Source organism: Rattus rattus, chromosome 4 (assembly GCF_011064425.1).
Source record: "Rattus rattus isolate New Zealand chromosome 4, Rrattus_CSIRO_v1, whole genome shotgun sequence".
Classification (NCBI taxonomy): Eukaryota; Metazoa; Chordata; class Mammalia; order Rodentia; family Muridae; genus Rattus; species Rattus rattus.
In genome coordinates, this window is record NC_046157.1 from 102,905,586 (window position 1) to 102,924,594 (window position 19,009).

Genomic DNA, 19,009 nt, shown 5'->3' on the forward strand with positions numbered 1-19,009 from the left:
GTATGTTTAGCTGTACATCCGTCTATCCCTGTGTGCAAAGATCTTGCTGTAGTTGTGAAGACACTGGTAGAAAAGCAGCGATGAGAAATGCCAAGATTCAGCTAATGTGAAAATGGTGGCTTTGGAAGGTAGGGTTTACAATTTCATATGTCATTTTCAGTGTTATTTACCTTTTTAAAACAAGTAAAAAATATTTTCTTTAGGAACTAGAGTGACAGGTGCAACAAAGAACCAACATCCCGATGTTCAGTAGCTGATCACAATGAAAGATTCTTCACATGCGTTCTCTGGGTAACTCGAGTGTTGAACAGTAATACACATGAAGATCAAGTCATTATGGTTTCTTTTTTCTACTCTAGGTGGAAGAGGAGATGGTCAGTGAACTTTTAAATAGTAAGTTTAAGTATGTAAGTCAGAAATAGACTTTTTCTTGGCCTCTCCCATAAGTTTCCTACAGAGCGTCTTTGAAGATATTAAAAATTATGATTCATGTCCACTGGTGACAATTTAGTTCAAGGACCTTAGAATTGTTCTTGCAGCCTTTTGTATGATTCAAGACCGTTTCTCTCCTGAAGATCAAAGACAATATTTTGCTTTTGCACAGCCTTAGCAAACAACTCTAACAGTCCAGCCATTCTCTAAATCTTAGCCCTTATGTATGTCTTAATACTCAAGCTGGCCGAGAAACTTTCTGTGCTTTATCCCCCTCTCTCCACACACACTTCAGATATGGCCTTTTCCTTAACAAGGAAGGTACAGCAGAAGTCAAGAACATATTTGAACTGTCCATGTTCCAAAATCAACAGAAAACTTGCAGAGTACTAATGCAATTGCAAAGAGACTGTTATTTGCAAATAAGCCAGGCTTCCTAAGTTTTATTACATTTCGAAAGGAACGACGACATAAAATATAACTTTTAAGAGAAATCGCTTTTAACTTTTAGCGAGCGAAACATAAATGCTGGTTACAGGATTTCATTCTTCGGTCTGGATATTTCTGTGCTCTACTTGTTTGGAAGTTATGATTTAATAAATTATATTGAAAACTCTAAACAGGTTTTAGTGGAATTATACAAAGTTCCATGGGAAAATGTTAAGAGTCTGAGAAATACTCTAAACCCACAGATCAAACACTGCAGATGGTCCTCAGGCAGTACGGGATGACACCACCTTGTAACTATGATATTTTCACTCGGAAAGTAAAATATTTTCATTAAAAGATATTTTCATTCCTCTCTCTTCCTATTTTATGTATATGAGATGTATGTTTTGCATGTACAGCATTTTAGAGGACATGATGCCCTTACGCACCAGGGAAATTAGGAATGTTAAACACTCCAGGTTTTCTCTTCAATGAAAGAGATGTATACTTGTTTTCTGCCCAGAGGTTTGAGAATGGGTATAGTTAACAGTCTGGTGATCTCTGCTAGATGTTGGGTCAGGTCATACATGAGTCTCCCAGATTTTTATGTTTGACAAAGGTTCTTCCTACCCAAAACTTTACTTTGAGCACTTTTTCTTAGTCAATAGAACCTATCCTAATGGGAGATGCCACTTGTACTTTACAATAGCCATAGGTGACCTCTCTGCTATCTACCGGGCCAGACCATACATGACTACTCCTATATTTTACCCTTATCTTGAGCATGGTTTTCCAGGCTATAGAACACATTTTTATAGAAGAAGTCATTATGTCATTTGTTTTGAGTTTCAATGTAAACATCCTTAAGCTTAATTGTACACACTGGATTTAGTTAAGTATAGGTTGAAAGCTTATTTTTCCTCATCATTGTGCTGTGCTTACATATGTCTAAAAGGAACAGCTCAGTGTCAGGCCTTGAAGTATAAACCAGCACTGGTATGGAGTCATAGTGAACCAGATTTCTTTCTTGCCTCACATGGATTGATGCTTTGCTAGTCCAGAGAACCGCCGTCACCCCAACACAATGCACACAGCACATGTACATGTGTGTGTGTGTGTGTGTGTGTGTGTGTGTGTGTGTGTATGTTTGTGCATAGGGAAGTCAGAGGTCAACCTCTGTTTTCATTTTGTCCAGCTCTCTTGTTATAGTCAGGGTTTCTCTTGTCCACTGATGTGGATGTGAGGTCAGATACCCGGCTAGCTTCCTAGGAACCGCCTGCCTCTGCTGCCCCTCTCCTTGTAGGCTTGCACCAAGATTACAGATACCTCTTCTTCAGCTTTACTGTGGGCTCGGGGGCTTTAAACTCAGGTTCTCAGGCTTGGACAGTTAAGTGCTTTACTTCCTGGGCCATCTCCTCAGCCCTCACAGTTATTTTTAGAGGAATACTTTTAAAATGTGAATTCTCCATTTATCATTGTTCAACATTTGTTCAAAATGGGATTATTTTCCTTCTTAGTTTTGAAACAATGTTGCTATTATTGCTGGTAGTAGCAAAAGAGTAATTTCATATATATATATATATATATATATATATATCTTAATTGCAAGGTGCGAGATAAATTAAATAGAACCTTAGACTGAGTAACTGGCAGGAAAGAGTTTTGGTTTTCTCTCATCTTCTCTTATTGCTTTTTCTTAAGGTAATTAAAAAAAATTCCCATTCTTACATGCTTAAAATGTATATACTTTTAATATTTATTTAAATAACTGGTTATTTAATTCTATGATACTCTCAACAAATATTTCCTTATATTTTTAAGGAATTATGCATTTTCTTGGATTTGATTTTTCAGTTGAATAAGTTAAATTATTCAGGCTTTTAATATCGTGGTTTTTCTTTTCTTGCTTTCTTTCTTCCTCCTTGCCTTTCCACTCTCATTCCTTCCACATATAATTATAGACCCATTTCTCCTTAACTTACCACCTAGAGTCTGCCTAATTCTTTTGACTTCATTTGCTTATGCCGAATCAGACAGTGGCCCAGAGAATACAATGCTACTTGACTCTACAGAGAATCTGGTCGGATTGAATCTCCCAAGACCAGAGAATAGAAACTTTCTATGGAATTTATGATGGCAAAGACATGGTTTTACACTGCATAGCAGCAAAGACTACAGATGCATTCCTAATTTGGGATCTGACTGTTGGCTATCCACAGGGGGGAAAAAAAACGGAAAGGATGAAGCAAGCATTTATGTCCCTCACATTCCTGATCACGTAACTTAATGGGCGTTGGTTGTTGTTTAACTTCTAGTAACCAGCCAATTTGGCTCCACGTTGCTTGTTTCTTGTTTCTTGTTACCTCATGATATTTTATTTTAATCCTTGCATTACTTAATTTTGATGAGTATTTCTGATGTGTCTTTATAGGATGCTTCCAAAAGATTCTCTGATGACCTGAAGTGGGTCACGGAAATAAATATCCACAGACACTGTATGGAATCTCCACCGGTACATGCTATGGCGCTGTGACAAGACGCTGCTCACAATCCCAACCATTCGGATACTTGCTCGCTGGTAGCTGTTTAGGAAGCGTGGGCTTGATGAAGGAAGAATGTCCCTGGGCATAGGGTTTGAGAGTCCAAAGACACGGCCTATTCTAAGTCCTCTCTGCCTTCCGTTCGATGTTTGGAATGTGTGCTCTCAGCTGCTGCTCCAGCCACTGTGCTTGCCAGCTCTTACGCTTTCGGACTATGATAGTCATGGAGTCATCCCTCTGGAACCATACGCCCAACCTAAGCCCTTCCTTCTGTAAGTAGCTACGGTCATGGTGTTTCATCACAGCAAAGTAAAGCACTTTGCGGGTCAGTATATAATTTATGTGACTGGACTTACAACCATTTATTTCTTAATAACAAAATAGTTTGTCAACCGGAACCACGTTGTTACTTTTGCTTACCACAGGGCTGCTAGAATCTGAAAAACGTCGTCATTGTAGAATGGAAAGAGAAAAGCAGAACGCGGCAGGTTCAGGGAAGCTCGTGCACACTTTGTTTCTGTCATGGCTAGGTCCTGTAATGTTGTATAGTTTGGATGCAAAAAGATTGAACGAAGCAGCTGCCACCCGTGCTGTCAGGATCTCTATTTCCCTAGTCCCATAGCAACGATTAAGTTCACCTACTCATCAAGGTGAGGGAGAAGCTGTGGCAGCATTCACCTAGGCTTATACGGTGAACTCCCTCTCTGTCGGTGATAAGTGCTCCATATAGAGAAGACAAGGAGAAGGAGGCTGAGTCATAGCTAACGCCACAGGCAGCTTCTGCCCACAACCAGCAATGATGCTAGCCCTCCCCTTGATTTTCTAGGCTAGCATTTTCATATACATGTTTTCTTTCCAAATAATGCTGTTTTTCATCCTCACTAGTTGTCTGTATTTTTTTCTTTCCACCTAAAAGGAGAGACTTTAGTGCTAAAAATTCAAGAATCAAGGCAATGATTATCAAAACAGCCTCGGCAACCCGCTTTGGTGAGGTTCCTCACAGCGCAACTGAAGGTAAGGTTTGGCAGTGGTTACAGTAGATGTATTAAAACCCCGATGGATCCTTTGACTGTGGCATTCTGCTCGGTGAAGGATGACGAAGTGATGTGCCTGGGGAACTGTGAACTGTAAATCCTGAGGGGACAGTTTGTCATGCAGAAACCCTGCAACAACCCCTTAGGTCACCAAAGCATTTTTTAAAAGAAGAAACATATAGTCCCTGTTTGAAAAAGGCTGCTTTAAATCTGTTTCTCTTTCTTTGGGTGGGCTCTAAACTAAGCCTGAAGGATGGGAATTGGTTGTTAGCCTATAGAGATCCCCCAAAGAAATGTACGGAAGGTTTTCTTTCTTTCTTCCCTCCCTCCCCTTCCTTCCTTCCTTCCTTCCTTCCTTCCTTCCTTCTTTCTTTATTTCTTTTTCTTTTTCTTCACTCCAGTTTTTATTCCCCTCCCAGTCCTCCCTCTGACTGCTCCACATTCCCATACTGTAACTTCTGATTGGCAGATTCGTTTAGAAAAATTGAAAACCAAGTAAGCTTTCCCATTGGGCAAAAATCTAACGACAAGTCTAGTCTCACTACCTCTCCTAGATCTGTCTTACTCAAAACCTTTGATAAAGAAAAGCATTTCTCACTAGTACCATATATAGCCCAAATATCATGACCTGTATTTAAAAACAAAACAAAAAACAAAATAAACCAACAAACAACGGCAACAACAAAAAGCGGGTTTTGTTTTTGTTTTAGTTTTTTAGTTTTGTTTTTTTTTTTTTGTTTTTGTTTTTTTTTTTTTTGTAGTTAGTTTTTTTCGATTACTAACCTTTGCATATGGGTGCTCTCCCACCCCTCCTGGGCAGCCCCTTCCCTGGAGCCTTAAGTCTCTAGAGGATTGGGTGCATCCTCTCTCGCCGAGGCCAGACAAGGTAGTCCTCTGCTGCATATGTGCTTGGAACCTGAGACCAGTTCTTATCTATTCTCTTTGGTTGGTGGCCTAGTCCCTAGAAGCTCCCAGGGGTCCGGTTGGTTGACAATGTTGGTCCATAGGAATATGGAGCTGTCATCCTGTCAGCTCCTTCAGCCCTTCCCCTAAGGCCCGACCAACTTCTGTCTCTGGCGGCTACTGGTAGGGCCTTAAAGATACATCTTAACATCCACACAATTGCAGAGGTTGTAACCTTCCCAAAATAGGAAAATCCAAAATCCCGTGCACGTTCTCAAAGAGAAATATTGTAAAATATGTAGAGAGCAGAGCAAAATAGAAAAAAAGAAAATAAAAACCCCAAAGATAATGAATCCCACCCCCTGTACATGTGAACTTGAAATGAAATTTGTTACCTTGATGTCAATTAAAATTACAGTCAAAGGTAAATGTAAAAATAGTTTTTTATGCATGTGTTCTCTGCATTTCTTTTGTCTTATTATGGTTTCCATTCAAGATGCACATGGACTACTGCATGGACTCTGCTGGCCGGTTTCCTGTCAATTCCACAGAAGCTGGAGTCACTTCAGAAGGAGAAACCGCCATTGAAGGAATACTCCCATCAGACTGGCCTCTGGGTAATCTGATGGTTAATTAGCGATTTATTTGTGAGTCCCCAAATTACAATGGGCAGTGCCACTACTACTAGGCTGGTGGCTGTGGGTGCTGTAAGAAAACAGAATGAACCCCTCATAAGGAGCAAGCCAGCGAGGAGCATTCCATGGCTTTGGTTTCAGTTTTGTCTCTTGTTCCATAGCTTGTGTACCTACCCTGATGTGCCTTAGGGATAGAGCCTAATCTGTGGAGTAACATAAACCTTTCTTCTCCAGTTGCCTTTGGCATGGTGGTTTTGCTTGTTTGCTTGTTTTCCCAGGACTTATTCCCAGGATAAGAATACCAGCTGAGGCCTGGAATGATGGCTCAGTGGTTAAGAGCACTGACTGCTCTTCCAGAGGTCCTGAGTTCAATTCCCAGCAACCACATGGTGGCTCACAACCATCTGTAATGGGATCTGATGCCCTCTTCGGGTGTGTCTGAAGACAGCTACAGTGTACTCATATACATAAAATAAAGAAAGGAAATAAAAGAATCCTAGCTGAGTCAGATAGCTAACACTGGGCCACAGAGACCAGAGAAATTGACCAAATCTTAACCGAAGCTGAGTCACACCTCCCCATAAGAAATTGGCGTCTATTCAGAAAGCCTTCTAAATAAATTTCATGTATTTCAACACACCTATTACCAAATATTTTTACCTTAAAGTCTCTCATTGTTTAATTTCAAGGTTGAAAGTGTTCTGAGGTTGACAGAACCTATTGAATTTTCTGCCCAAAATTGTCCTTGAGTAGGGCATGTGGAATATATTTAGGACTGAAATTCTATATATAAATATGTTAAGTAGTCGAGTTTTATTTATCTCCTCTAGTGCAGGGAATTGAACTCAGGCCTTGTACTTGCTAGACAAGTGCCCTACCACTGACCTACATCCGCAGCAGAATGTTGCAGTTTATTTAGTAGACCGTGTTTCATGTGCCCTGCTAAATCCAGACATGACCTTCGTACTTTCCACTAACTCATCAGATTGGAGTTAGTGGCCACAAGTAAATATAATCATCCGGGCTGTGTCTGCACAGAACAGATGGATATCCACGAATACACTCAGAAAACCTAACTTGGAATTTTAAAGAGTCAGAAGCACGGTTACAGCTTTCTGTTGTCAAAGATTGCAACTGCTGTGGACTTCTGAGTTTCTGCTACTGCCCAGGAAGCAGTTTTTTGTGTTCTTATTTTAAGTTGTTTTATTGTGCATCTTTGAATTCAGGCTCAGCTATTCACAAATGGGAATGACTACCTTAAACCATTTACATTCTTCATTTTCAAGAGTGAACTTCTACTTTTAAAAGTAGCAATGCATACAACCCCAATTTCAAAGCTATTGTTGCGTGCACGGTATCCTGGTATCCTATTTTACATCATTTAAAACACTATTGGCCCCATTCTGGCAAGCAGGAGGTTGAATACCTTTCCTTTGGGGGTTATTTACTGCCTTTGTGTTGATCTATGCAAACCTTGCCTTTGACCTCTTCATACTCAGAATCAAAGGTTCAGTGCATGGGGAATGCCTATGGCTTTCACATGAGCTACAGACTAGGTGATCCACCAGAGTTGAAGAGGGAGATCTCGGAGAGTTTACAATTTGGGCTAGCTCCGCGTGTTGGTTTTTCTTTACATAGCATGATCATATCGATTAGACACAGGAGGTGGCTTCCCGGCTGTCACACTCACTTTTCACTCATTATGAATGCATCTTCCTATAAGCACTGCGTGAGACGAGGATGATATGACAGAGAACAAAGCAACCAAAGCTGGGGCTTAAACAGCTCGCTCTCCTCCATAAAGGAAAGCATCTTCCTATTGAGTTGGCTATTATACTAAACAAATTGCTGTGTTTAATTTCTGCAGATTCCTTAAATCCTGATAAGACGGCTGCTTTCATCCGTTTGGATTTGGTAGACACGAACGTTTCCCTCAGTAATATTACTGTTAAATCGACGTTAAATGATGAATTTGACAGTGGCCTCTTGAAGAAATGGAATTTTTCACGGTGCAAAACAAATTAGGAAATCGTTAATTGTACTGTAATAAAGTATATTTTGGCTGTTTGATAAACCGATCGCAATCAGACATGAAGGGAGATACTGGCTTCAAACATCTCTTTGTTCTTGAAGAGTACTTACCTAGGAAAATAGCCAGGGAAGTTTTATTTTCACTGCCTGATCACAAACAGCATAATATTTTAGTTTAATTCTTATAATTCCACGGCTTCAACAAAGCCATAAGATGACTTGATATACTGTCTTACTTTCACACAAAACGACATCGATATTACCAAGAATAAAAAAAAGCACAATCTTTTAAGATCTTGCAGTCTTCTCTACGCATTCGGGGGTCAATTTACATACACACAGCAAAATATCCTTCTTAATAATAAATTTTGTATTCCTTGTGAAGTCAGTAAATATGTTTTACTTGCAAAATAGTTTCACTCAACACTTCAGGATGAAAAGTTGTATGTCTGAGCATAAGTCAAGGGTCAAAGGATACCTTTGGGTTTTTGATTATACACATATATTTTCTGGACAGAACAAATATTGTATTATGGTAGAAAGCTATAAACCTTTGAAATAGGTGTCTTTAAAACCATCTGCCTTACATGGCCTTGCCATGTCTTTGGCTACTCTGTTGGCAATAACAAAGAAAAGGTACACAGTAGGTAGATGTGTATTTGGTGTTCATACATTCAGAAGACTCAGTTAGCAAGTCCAAGACAAGGAGTGCTACATTATTCCTCAAGATCAAACAAGCTACTAATGCAAACATGATAGGCAATGCTCTTTCCTAGGGACATAAAAGAGCTGAGTCTTGGTGATTTTTTTCATTCTTGAATCTATTAATATATTTTATTATTACTATTATTATTGTTATTATTATTATTATTATTATTATTATTATTATTATTATTATTATTATTATTATTATTTGGTCCTGGGGACCAACTGAGACTGCACATTTTACAGGAAGTCCTACGTCACTAACCTCAGTCCCTAGATTGGAGACAGAAACTTGCTCTATAGGGCTATCTGGTTTCCAGCTAGTCATAATCCTGTCTCTGCTTCTAACTCCTAGAACTATCACGAAAAGTCACAAGCTTTACATTTAAACAATATTATATACATGTGCACATAGCTGAGATTAGGTGACTTTTTGGTCAGGGGATAGAAAGGGAAACACTATGGTAGAAAAACTGACCTTATCAAAGCAGATATATGTTCTAGAATGCTAATATGATATTTGAGAAAACATCTATCATGTCTCTACTTTTGAATTTTGGATCTAGAAGCAAGCAATACGGGAAATTCAGAAATTCAATCATGAATCTTCCTACCAAGAAAACCAAATCTAGTGGAGGAGATAAATGGCTAGTGTAATAATTTAAGGGAAGGTAGGAAAATTGTATCCTCAAACTGTGTTTAAAATTGGGTATGCACACTCCTACCCCAGCATGCACAAGGAGGTCAGAAGACAGCTTTGTGAATTTGTTTTTTCCTTCCACTTTTACAACCTGTACATGGGTTGGAAGAATTTAATTCATGTTTATGGGATTGTGATATAAGCCCTTAACTTATGGAATCATTATTTTGGCCCTGAAAAATGTTAATGTTGCTCAAACAATAATGGGTACAGCACGTTAGGTAACTAAATATATATAAAATTTTGTTTCTGCACCTTTACATTGGCAACTATTTAAACAAAGTTAAAATGATAATGGTTATAATGTTTCCTGGATGGATCTCTTTTGTTTATATAGACTATCTTAGCAGTTTCCATGTTGATTTTTTCTAAAGATAACCGAATACTATACAAACTGAGTATAAAGTTTGAATTTAGATTATATGCTTTTAGGTGGGTCTTGCCGTTAGCATGCCATCATTTTATTTAAATGGCATGACCCTGGTATGTATCAAAGCAGTAGCTGAGTTCACTCACAATCATTACGAGGGATACTACAATTATCAATGTAGCAATGTGTCTATTACATCTTAAGTAACTCTAGTGGGACAGAAAACACTTAATAATGGGAGTAAATCTTCCCTGGTGATCTCAGTGATCTCTATGATGGGTGGAAATGCAATTAGGGTGCAACATGTAAATTAGGAATAAAATTAGTATAACAACATATTTCCTATTCTTTAGAGCCTACCTTACTGTCATTCCAGAAGTCTTCTGGGAAGATCTGATACTGAACCTATCCTCTTAGGACTATTTCCTGCCCATCTTTTAAATATGTCCCTGTGTCCTTTGCCCACGGTATTGATGATTCTTTCTCAATGGCTTTTCTCAGCTTCAGTGATCTATTAAAGTAGAAGAATTCCTAGAGCATGGGTGAGCTAGAGCAGAGGGTCCTGGGTCTATAGGATGGGTACAGATACTGAATTGGTAGCTGGGGAGAACCCCAGGGAAAGGCAAAGGAGCTGCAAATGGAAAACTCCAATTCTTGTATGACTGTTGGCTCACTTTGAGTTCTTCTTGCTTTTCCCATGATACCAAGCGCTTTACAGTCTGTGTGGTAGTAAAGGACAAGACATTTCCAGTTCTGATACCATTATAGATTTGACAATGTCAAAAATAGCACTTGCTAATGCTCACTAGTTACTTTGATAGATTAAATTGATAGTGACGGCAATAGATTCAGAAGATACAATACTTAAATGAATTTTTTGTCAACATCACTTTTTTTCTGAAAAGGAAAATTAGATACCACATATTTTACATGCCTTGTTCATGAGATTTTTTTTAACTACTGACTGCTTTCCTTCAAGAAGGAATAATTTTAAATATTGATAATTTGGAGAACTCAAAGTTGTCTGAACAAGAGACATAGCTACTTGTTTGCAACTATTAAGTTCCACTTCATGAGACTGTTTTATTTGCTTTTCCAAAACCAGTAAATTACATTTAGAAAACCATGCTACATTTAAGCCAAAGTAAAACATAGATTTGTGGCAAAACACAGATGATCTTTGAAAGTTTGACGTTTTAATGAATCCTTCTGGTTATATTTTGATTGAAAATATTCGCCACAAAAAAGAATATATACATGAACTTGCTAAATATATGTCTTAACACTTGTCCTGTTTTATATGCATGAGAATGGATCTGGGATAGTTAACTGCTTTATTAAAATAATAATGAATAATTAATATCTTTCTTGTAATGTATTAAATTTTATCTAACAAAAAACCACTAGTCACAACGCTTTGGAATATTGATGCAGCTCACTTTGATTGAATACAGGTCAGACTCTCATCCTACACATGACCCACCATAACATACAACTTTTCAAACTAAGGCTGGCTTTGAGAAATGATGGGCGCTTCATAGCATACCAGGGTAAACCTGATTTGGTCTAAGAAGGAAACAACTAAACATATCCTCTCTCATCAATACCAACATGACAAGAAGTCTTAACCTGCAGGTTTAAGTGACATCTAACACTCTATCCAACAGTAATTTTCTCATGTATTTGATATTACATCATATATACATATATACATATATATATACATATATATATATATATATATATATATATATATATATATATATATATATATATATAAACAGAACTTTCTGGGGACAATTTTGCCTAGCCGCCACCGTCATGGCATTGGAACATTTAAGTTAATGGGCAATTAATAAAGACTTATCTGTTCTGCAAGGGACTCATTAAAGTGGGGATAGCAGCTAAGATAATGACACTGGTCTCAGAGTTGCATGTATGTAGTATGAAGTAACAGTGGTAATAAAGAAGACTCGGTATCCCACTTCTATGCAAAACTTTATATTTCTGTCTTAAAATTGCTGGTCATTTAGTGGACTCTTATAGACAGACCCTGTGGTACCTCAGCCTCTCACTATGTTACAGAGCTCAGAGTTCTGTACAGCTCTATTGATCACAAGGACCAACAATGGGGACATATATATTCATTTCATTCAATTCCTAAGCGCTTTCATTTTTGTTTGGGTTTGTCTTTTACCTTGGATTAATGTCATTTACTTTTTTATTGGTTATTTTATTTATTTACCTTTCAAATGTTATCCCCCTTCCCAGTTCCCCCTCCACGGGCCCCCTAACCCGTCCTACTTCCCCCTGCCTCTGTGAGGGTGTTCCTCCACCCACCCACTCACTCGTGCCTCGAGGCCTAGAGTTCTCCTATCCTAGGTCTTCAAGCCTCCACAAGACCAAGGGGTTCCCTTCCCAGTGATGCCAGATAAGGCCATTCTCTACTACATATCAGGCTGGAGCCATGGGTACCCACTGTGTACACTTTGCTGGTGGTTTAGTCCCTGAGAGCTTTAGGAGGTGTGGTTGGTTGATATTGTTGTTCTTCCTATGAGGTTGCAAACCCCTTCAGCTGCTACACTGCTGTGCTACCTTCTCCATTGGGGTCCCCATGCTCAGCCCAATGTTTGTGTGTGTACATCCGCATCTGTATTGGTCAGTTCTTTCATTTTAGCTAATAATTTGATTTCCTGTTTTCTTTTTTTTATTGGATTTTTAAAAAAATCCCCTATCCCTGTTTCCCATCCATAAACTCCCTATCCCATCCCCATCCCCCTGCTTCTATGAGGGTGTTCCCCCACCCACCCACCCACTCCTTCCTGCCTCTCTACCCTGACATTCCCTGGTGCTCTGATTGGTAGGTATTGTTGCTCTTATGTGGTTGCAAACCCCTTCAGCTCCTTGAATCCTTTCTCTAACTCCTCCAATGGGGACCCTATTCTCAGTTCAATGGTTGGCTGTGAGCATCCACCTCTGTATTTGTTATGTTCTGTCAGAGCCTCTCAGGAGACAGCTATATCAGGCTCCTGTCAGTAGGCATTTCTTGGCATCCACAATAGTGTCTGGGTTTGGTGTCTGCAGTGGACTGGATCCCCGGGCCTTTCCTTCAGTCTCTGCTCCACACTTTGTCTCCATGTTTCCTCCTGATTTCTTAATACTGAAAAAGTGTTAGCTACTTTTTGTAATTATTGCTTTACTGGTTACATATACATGGGAAAATATACTGTGTCACTGATACACATTTATTTTGCTTAATGACCACTATCAGTCTTCTCTGACAGACCTCACCAATATGCAGCATCAGTGTCACCATGATCATCATCCACATACTTTCATAAATCAGTGAACATTTTATTCAGTGAGTAGAAATATACGCACGTCAGGTGGTGCTGGGTCAAAGTTTCGGGAGTATAGCTAAACGTTCTAAATTTGTGTTTAGTTTGAAATGTTTCTATGGCACATTCCACATGGATATAGTTTGTTTGTTCTGAAGTAAAAATTCCAGAATATATTTCTTTGCAACACTGTTTTCTGAGTTATTTGGATCATATTCAGTTAACTCAGGTTACTTCCACAGCGTCACAGAATTACAATGACAATTTTGGTCTAGACTCCATGTAGGTAGTTAAGACAAGTGACAAAAGCATTGTGTTAATTATTTGTCACAACTTAACAATAAATTTAGCATATTTTAGAAATATTTACAGTATGATCATGGAGTCGTAAACCTCACTTGGGTATTATTATCAGGATGTATTATATGTTGTTAATACATTTCAAGAGATTTGGTTCTACCCTTTTGAGAAGTAGGTCAATAGTGAAGACTTCTTGTTTTTCAAGTGAGAACATAAAGAAAGAGAATTTGATCTATGGAATATATTAGGATGGCCTAAACAAAACCATGGAGTGGTGGCCACATATGACAATTCGCCAGGGCACTGTGGTTAGCACGCATAGAAATTCTTCAGTAATTAAGTGATTCTTGTGACTAAACCATCACAAGAAAGGGGCAGGATAAGCAGGTTTTTTGGTGTCTCCCTGACAACTGTGCTGATTGCATCACCGAACATCCTTTGAAACTGCTAGGTACTTAGGCAATGCCAGCTCTCCCACAAGAACATCAGTCACTCTTTTACATGTATTGAAACAAAACATCTCCTCCTTATCTTTCTTGCATCAAATATTTTCCAACTCATTTCCTTTCCTCTAAATTATTTTTAGTTTTTTTAAATTTAACTTTGTTATTTAAAAGTGCATTTTAAATAAAAAAGACTCTACCCTTAAAAAAAATCAACTAGACACAGTCTGTGCAAAGTCACTGGACTTCTGTAATGGTTAGGGTAGCCATTCAGAATGGACGCTTTGGGGCTTCACATTGGATTTTTACACTTTCACTATTAAATATATTTCTACGCACTTGTCCACCAGCAAAAAACAAAACAAAACAAAACAAAAACAAAGAAAAAAAACAAACAAAAAAAACCCCGAAGACTCCATGACAGTGTTAGAACTAGAAAAACTCGGGAAAAAATTCTCCTCTTCATTTGGTCCTTCTTCATCTCATTCCCTGTTTTTTCTACACATTATAAGGCACATGCTCTATTTGAACACATATACATTGTACTACAGGAGAGAACCTATATTGTGGAAAAATTGTGTTATGAGTTCTCCCCTGTCTACTTATGTTCCACGTTCATACGTTACTAAAAAGAGAAAAATCACAATACTTCTTCCTCTTTAATGTTGAGCACACTCCAATTACCTTTTTTTGTTTTTTAACATGCTTCCAAATTACAATTATCTCCACGGTCAAAGTGCAGCAACCCTTCCCTCACTTACCTCATGCTTACCACTCCACACACCTGACCTCTCCATCAATGTCCTGACTCCTGGGCTTCCTTCTTTCTCTGTCTAATGGGCTGCTTAATTTCAATCTGCCTTTCTGCTTACCTGGCATCCTGTGAGCATCACCACAGAGCCCCTCAGGCTTCAGCCATTGCACACCATTTCTTCTCTCTCCAGTCATTGTTGGGGGACTCTTAGCACCATCAGAATTTAAAGTAACATCTACCTACTGATGCTAGGCAATTTCACATTTCCTAGCCCTCGATGTCCTTTGACTGTCTCTTCAATTTCTTTTTGTTTGTTTATTTCTTTGTTATTTATTTATTTTCTGAGATAAGTTCTTATGCACTCCTGGCTGGAGTTCACATTATAGAACAGGCTGACTTCAGACTCATAGGGATCTGCCTCCCCCACCTCCCACATTCACCACAGGAAGCCTGATCTGTGTATTTGAATCTTGAATAGGATTGATTCATAGGTACCAGGAAACTAATATAACCGAAACTCACTTCTACAGAATTTTCTCATGCATTCTTTGTTCCCATCTCAGTTGGTGGCACATCCAACATCCCTCTCTCCCTCCTTCCCTCCCTCCCACCCTCTCCTCCCATCCTTCCCCTCTCCCTCCTCCCTCCTTCCTTCCTCCTATCCATCCAGCTTTTCTTTCTTCTTTTTCTCCCCCCCCCCCCCGCCATTCTCTTTTCTCTTTGTTTGCTCATTCACTCTTCTGGTCCCTCATTCTCTGAGGCAGTGGGTGTTTCATTATGTAGCCCTGGCTGGCCTCAAATCCTGTTTCAGATTCCTCAGTCTTACAGTTTCTGTCACAAGGACTAGCTAAATGCAGTCACTCTTCAATTCCTCTCTGATTCCTCAGAGTTAGCGCATCAAAGAAATCCTGTAGGCTATACCACAAATACATTTCCCAGAACTCCCCCATTTCCCCCTTTATGCAATGGCTCCTAGAAAGTCACCCTTTTCTTTCTCTGAATTGCTGTTATGGGTAACAGCACAGCCAGGAAGGTCTCATTCAGGTTAAGTCAGAGGGACGCTATTTCCAACCTAAAACTTCCCCAATCTTCTAAGATCCACAGAGAGTGACAGGCAAATTTCCCTTGATGTCAGCCTTCTTCAGTCTTCCTGTCAGCACTCTTCACTGGTCAAGCCCGGTCCCCAGTATTTCCCATCTTTAGCCTACACCTCATTGCATTTGCATTCGCCCTCTCCTGTACAGGAGCATCTCCTGCAAAATGTCACTGCTCGCTTCTTTACATCTTAAGGTCTTTCTCCTGCTCCAGACCTCAGGCATCCTCCTTTAAGGTGGACTTAAAGTGTCCCCAGCAAAACCGCTTACAATCTTTTTCTACGTTTCTCAACAGTTAGCCTACCATGTGCATAACTTATCGCTTTTAGCCATTGTCGCTTCTAGAATAAAACTCTCAAGGGGCAGGACTTTTGTACGTTTTACACACTTTTGTGGGCATTTACTATTGTGTCTGGAACCTGGTGGCCATTTAGGAAATATCATTGGAAAATGTAAAGAGCCTTATTTTGTAGCAAAAGAAAATCTAAGGAAACAACAACAACAAAAAAAATAGTCAGGCCCTAAAAATGATTATAAACACAGAGCATATAAAATCCCATTACACAATCTATGAAGAGTTAAGGAGGTTCATTGCTTCTTTAATATTATGTGTATGTGTGCATGCATGTTCAAATTGTGTGTGAGCACATGCGTTTGTGTGTGGGTGTGGGTGTTTGAGTGTATATGTATAAGTGTAAATACCTGTGTGTGTGTGTGTTTGTGTGTGTGTGTGTGTGTGTGTGTGTGCATGAACACAGCTGCCCATGTGCAGATTGTAGAGGAGGGAGACTATACAGAGTCATTTCTAAGCCTCCACTCTCATTTGGGTTCCAGGAAGCAAACTCTGATCTTTTAGCTTCCAGGAAAAGTGATGTCACTGACTGAGTCATCTCATGGGTTAGGATTTACTTCATTATTTTTATTCATGTACATATGGGTTTGTGTGCACATTCCCTTTCACTTATGGAAATTCTGCATATATGTAAAACCTGACCCAATAAAATCTTTTCATGGTCAATAATAATGGGACCTGGCAAAAATAAAATAAACTGTAACTATCTATCTTTCTATCTATCTATCTGTCTGTCTGTCTGTCTGTCTGTCTGTCTATCTATCTATCTATCTATCTAATCATCTATCTATCAATCTATCTATCATCCATCAATCTATCATCTATCTATCAATCTATTATCTATCTTTCTACCATCTATCTATCTATTATCTATCTATCATCTATCTATCATCTATCTATCTATCTATCTATCTATCTATCTATCTATCTATCTACCTATCTATCTATCTACCTATCTATCTATCTATCACCTACCTACCTAACTAGGTGAGACATAAATGATAGCCAATCAGCTCCGTAAGCTACTTCATTTCAAAAATAAATTTGAGTGGTTTTGTGGATTCATAACATCTTGAACTCAAAATACAAACATTACACAAAAGTACAAACATTTCAGCAGTAATATAGCTTTATTTTTTCCCATGCATGAGTGCTGGACCAATAAACCATGTGCTGTAGAAATCTCTGGTCTTTCCCTTATAGCAACATCATCATCGGTGGGGATCTTTCAGTGAATTCGTAACATTGACTGTGCAGTTTTACAACATCTGCCTCCCACTGGCCGGGGATCTCTTCCGTTACCGTGACTTATTTGTCATTATTGTTAATCCCTGTAAGTTTTGTATGTTACATTTCTTTTACAACCTCAGGTTTCTAATAGCAGATGAAAATATTCCCTGCTTGTCATAAGTGAACACAGCTTTCTTGCGGCGTGTAAAAGAAAGGGGTGCTTCCAGAAGCTCTTGGAGGCAACACAGTTTCACAATTGTCACTAACTTAAATGACTGGAGTCATTTCATCCTGATCCTAAAATGAAGTACCTCGTAAAATGCTTGGATGACAATTTCTATGTCTTAAGATCATTTCAGGACTCTTAAGCTAGACTTCAAGTCTCTAAAATGCAAACTTTACATAATAAACCTAAAAAAAAAAAAAAAAAGAAAGAAACCTTCACGATAGCTCTTCCTTCAGTGTGAGATCTTATGGTTCAAAGAGACATCAGAAGGACCTTGGAAGTTAAATTCTGAATTTTAATAAGAAAAACTGTTAAGTACCAGGAATCCTGGCCTTCAAAACACACAGTGACGCTAATTGAAGTCATTTTAATGTCACATCAGCACATCTACTGAAATATCCAAACAAATTATAAGACAGGGATTGAGTAAAAGAGGAGACTGAAAGATTGTAAGTGCCAGGGGCGGTGAATGGCTTCAAGAAAGCAGTATCTTCCTGACTCAGACTGAGGGACATAGACTGTGAGAGCATTCACAAGGCCTGTACAGTTTCAAGGCCCATAAATCCCAGCACTGCAGAGAACTGAGACCAGAAGAGGACTCTGCTCTCCTGCTTCCTCATTCTTTCCCATGTTCTTGGAGACTAGATCTCTCACTGAACCTAGAACTAGCATGGTTGCAAATTGCAGCATTCAACTCTTCTTGGCCTTCTATAATGCGGCAGTCTGATATAAAGAAGCATTTGACGTCACACTCAGCCTTTTACATATGTCCTGTGATCTGAACTCAGTTCCTTATGCTAACATTGTAAGTCCTTTACCTCATCAACCATCCATTCCAGTCTCAAAGTTTTCTTTTCTTTTTTAATAGGCAACATAAAGCCACCTTCAAATCAGGACAATAGAAGTGATTATTACAAGGTTAAAAACACATTAAGATAGATATAAGTACTGATTGTTAAGTTCTAAATATTTGAGAGTAACACGTTGAACTAAAATGAGACTATAAAATGAGTAGAGTGCATACTTACAGCTTGTATAGTAAATGAAGTATAGATGTAAATATAAATTACCAACAAACACAGAATACCTTATAATATAGTAAGCACCACAGAACCTAGTAGCTGCAATCTATCACTTACTTAAGAGTTATATTAAAGCCAGAGTTGAGTCTACTTGAGAAACAGAGCACCAGGATGCCTGGATTGGGTTTAACCCCCATACTACAAATAATAATAATAATAATAATAATAATAATAATAATAATGATAATAATAATAATAATAATTCACCATGATTTGTCCTGAAGTATATGGAATGCAAAAAGAAATTTAAAATTGGCAAAAATTGTTGTCTTTATAAACTTTGCATTCTTACTGGACTCTGCAGTGTATGGCCAAGTGATTGAAAAGATAGTTCTGAAAAATTTGATAATCAAAAACAGTATTTGAACATACCCCAGGCCTGCATTGGACAGCTCCACACTGTTTCCTGCT

General features: G+C 38.6%; 1 protein-coding gene across 1 annotated transcript in view; it reads right to left on the reverse strand.

Annotated features, from left to right (window-relative positions):
- Window positions 1-19,009, reverse strand: part of Adgrb3 (adhesion G protein-coupled receptor B3) — a 718,298-nt gene that overhangs the window by 532,262 nt on the left and 167,027 nt on the right. The gene's annotated exons all lie outside the window — the stretch shown is intronic.